A 3,620-nucleotide genomic window follows, 5' to 3' on the forward strand; every position below is an offset into this window, starting at 1 on the left:
CTCCCCCGTTCATGCTCTGTCTCTCTCTGTTTCAAAAATAAATAAAGAAAAAACATTATAAAAAAAGAAAATAAACTCTTCCTGGGGCACCTGGGTGGCTTAGTCGGTTGTGCTCTGGACTTCGGCTCAGGTCATGATCTCACGGGTGGAGAGAGTTCGAGCCCTGCATCGGGCTCTGTGCTGTTAGCACAGACCCTGTTTTGGATCCACTGTTCCTCCCCCACTCTCTCTGTCCCTCCCCTGCTCATGCTCTCTCTTAAAAAATAAACAGTAAAAAAAAGAAGAAGAAAATAAACTCTTCCCTCCCCATTGACATGACTGGGGAGAAGTTCCCATGATCCATGTGACACGCAATCCTGACATGATAAGCACACAAAGACAAGCTATTTCCGAGCTTCTAGGGAAGGATCTGAACTCTCTCCTCAGGAAAATTTGGTCTTTCAACTTAGACATCATTCTGCTGACAAAGACTAGGTCTGGGACTGTGAAGTCTAGGAAAACAGTTCCTTCATTTCGTGAATGGATACGGTTCCGGTGCAGTGAACAGAACACTCTGAATAGCTATGGAACAATCTACCTTCTTGCCGCTTTGGCCTGATAGTCTAGTATTTTTGGTTCAATAGAGCTGTGGCTTCTAAGCTCCCTGAGATTCCTTGTTTCTATACAGCATGTATAGAATGAGGCTTGGCCAATCCCCATCCAGATCTTCATCCCTCCCATTGTGCCTTGAGGCTGTGACTTCATCACCTGGATCACCCAGGAGGTGAGACATCCTGGGGCAGAGAATTCCGTGCCTTCTCTCAGATCTCAATGGCGGAAGTTGAACCCGGGGCCAATTTACTCCCAAATGGTGTTCCTTGGCTCTACGCCCTGTTTGCTATGCTTTTTGTATTTTTTCTCTTTGTCATGTTCTCTCCCTTTTTACTTGAGATTGAACAGTATATAAAGAAATGTGAGTATATTTCCCCTCGGCCTTAGGACACAGGGGAGCTGAATGATTGAATGTGTGTGTGGAGTGAGAAGGTACACATTGTAAGGCAGGGGACATGGAAACAATGTTTGCTGTTCTCTGAACTTCAAGGTCTTAATGACCCAGGGCTAAACGTCTTAGAAATCCTAATCTTATAGGTGCTAGAAGTATCTGGGGGACACAGGCCAGGACTGGACGAGGAAGCCCATTTGTGGTACATGTATAAAGCATGAGGAGGTATCTAGGGCCCTGCCTGAGTTGATGTAAGGCCCAGGTATAAGTTCACAGGAAACTCTGCGTAATCTGGCGACAGATGAAGGAATTTTCAGATGATGGTCTCTGACCCACCATGCTTCGTGTTAGTCTTGCTTAGATGCAGGCATTCTCTGCATAATGCTGTGCGTAAGGATAAAGGAAATGAGATAAAGATGGGCCATCTGAGAAGGCCAGGTGAGTATTCTTTGCCCTTCACTTCTCTATGGGCTCATTGTGTCCATAAGCCGTCAGCTCTAGTAACTTTCATGGTCAATGTGCTAGATGGCCGAGAACTCCACATCCAAATCTAGTCTTTGCGAGACAGCCCCCTCACACTCTGTTTAGCCTAGGAATTCTGAGTCTTCTCTCTAGGGAGAACAGTTTTCAAGCAGAAGTTTGGTTCTGAGCCCTCACTGACTTCAGAATCTAGGGTCTCCTGTAGGTGGAAAAGTTTCTCTTTACTCATCTATACTTGTGATGTTTCTCCTGATAGTTTCGTTGACGAAGCTACCATTAAAAAAAAAAAATTAGGTGGGGCTCCTGGGTGGCTCAGTCAGTTGAGTGTCTGACTTCGGCTCAGGTCACGATCTCACGGTCAGTGAGTTCGAGCCCCACGTCAGACTCTGTGCTGAGAGCTTGGAGCCTGGAGCCTGCTTCCGATTCTGTGTCTCCGTTTCTCTCTGACCCTCCCTCGTTCATGCTCTGTCTCTCTCTGTCTCAAAAATAAATAAACATTAAAAAAAATTAGGTGACTCTTGTCCAGGCACCTGTTATAAAGTTGCCTTTGTGATAGGGATAAGTGCAGAAGGACCTTGTAGGGATAGATCATCGTACAAATAGCCCGAGGAGACTGGAAGTCCACTGTTCAGGGGGACATTCTGACCACCAGGTGACCATAATTCCTGAAAATTGTGTGCGTGCCTCTCTAGGTAAGGTCAGCTCTAGCTTTCTTTGTGCTTTTCTGTGACTCCCTTGTGACCTCACAGGGAGATAACACGCCAGATTCTTGCGTTTTTGGTCCTTGAACTTAGACATCACTGAGTTCTTCGTGTCCCCCATATCACCCCCTCAATAGGAATGTTACATGTTAAACTTCTGTTTTCTCTCTGCTCTGGAAGGTGAAAGTTGTGGGCTATTTGGTGAGGATTGACTTTTACAGCTCATTCGACAACTCCCATTATATAATTATTATAACGATTCTATAACAGTAACATTATATAGCTTTATTATTATAAAGGGTGGGGTTATCTTCATAGGTTGAATCAGGGCAAAGTCACAAGAAAGGGTTGGCCATCGAGGAACAAATGCTTTAGAGATGAAAACATTTCTTATACATTCATCTTGAGAAACGATAATCTCTTGTGACAACTGCTTCCCAGACTATAGGTCGAGAGTCGTATAGTCCTGTCCTGACAGGATTTTGCTGAGTGTTTAATGATGCACAGAAAATTTTATGACCTGCCTCTGTTTCATTTGTGTCTGCTGTCCCAAATGGGTACCACCATTCTGCTGGGTCACAGTTAGAATCAAACAATTTTCTTCCTGTTTCAGGCTGTCCTCTGGAGTCTCCAAGGAGAGACATTCTGGGAAGGAAGGAAGACAGGATGAGAAAAGATCCCTCTCTACTTGTGAGGGTAGCAAGGGATTCTGAGGCTGACATCTGCACCCCTGGGCCATCAGTTTGAGAGTGGCTGAGCCTGTAAGGAATCACCTGTGACATCGTATTCCAGACATGAGAGGGCTTCTGAGTCCCTCATTATGTATGTTTATACTGAAAAAAAAAAAGAGAGAGAGAGAGATAATAAATATTTTGAGACTCTCAGAAAAGTTCTATGTTGCCAGGAATTTTTTTGTCAAACTTACCCTCCGTTGCTTATAGTCAATCCAAATCTCACATTTCCCATTTTCAGGCAAAATCCTAGGCAAATGATTTACGTTCTCTTATTCTCCTAAACAACATGTAGAGTCATTCTTTCAGGGGAAGAAAAGCAAGCACTTAATCCAGGACCACAGCTGAGTCCTCCTCCTCCCCACCCAAGATGATCACACAGCTAATTCATCAGAACGTTCTAAAATGTTCTGTCCAGATTGTTGTCTTATATAAGTGCCAGGCTCCTTTCACATCTTAGCGTAGAATATAGTTTCATGAAGTCAGACGCATAGGGAAGGGATTGGTATAGATTGGTATAGATTTCCTCTTTCTACCCAAAGCATCATGGCCCCCCAAATGCTGCTGCTTCATTACCAATGGAACCATTTTCACGGAAGTTCCTCCACATGATTCTCACTCATTCTTACCTACCACATATGTCTACTTACCGGCTCTTCCTCTCTGTTCCCCTCTTTTAACCAAGTGCAATATTTTTGTCACGATGGGTCATTAAAGCATCTGTGT

At 44.3% G+C, this 3,620-nt stretch overlaps 1 long non-coding RNA gene across 1 annotated transcript; it reads left to right on the forward strand.

Annotated features, from left to right (window-relative positions):
* The first annotated feature begins 485 nt into the window (after window positions 1-485).
* LOC122472403 lies at window positions 486-3,052 on the forward strand. Its single transcript, XR_006294422.1, has 2 exons — window positions 486-952; window positions 2,777-3,052. It is a non-coding gene; the product is annotated as an uncharacterized LOC122472403 (long non-coding RNA).
* Window positions 3,053-3,620: the final 568 nt, after the last annotated feature.

The sequence above is a fragment of the Prionailurus bengalensis genome, chromosome B4 (genome assembly GCF_016509475.1).
Source record: "Prionailurus bengalensis isolate Pbe53 chromosome B4, Fcat_Pben_1.1_paternal_pri, whole genome shotgun sequence".
Classification (NCBI taxonomy): domain Eukaryota; kingdom Metazoa; phylum Chordata; class Mammalia; order Carnivora; family Felidae; genus Prionailurus; species Prionailurus bengalensis.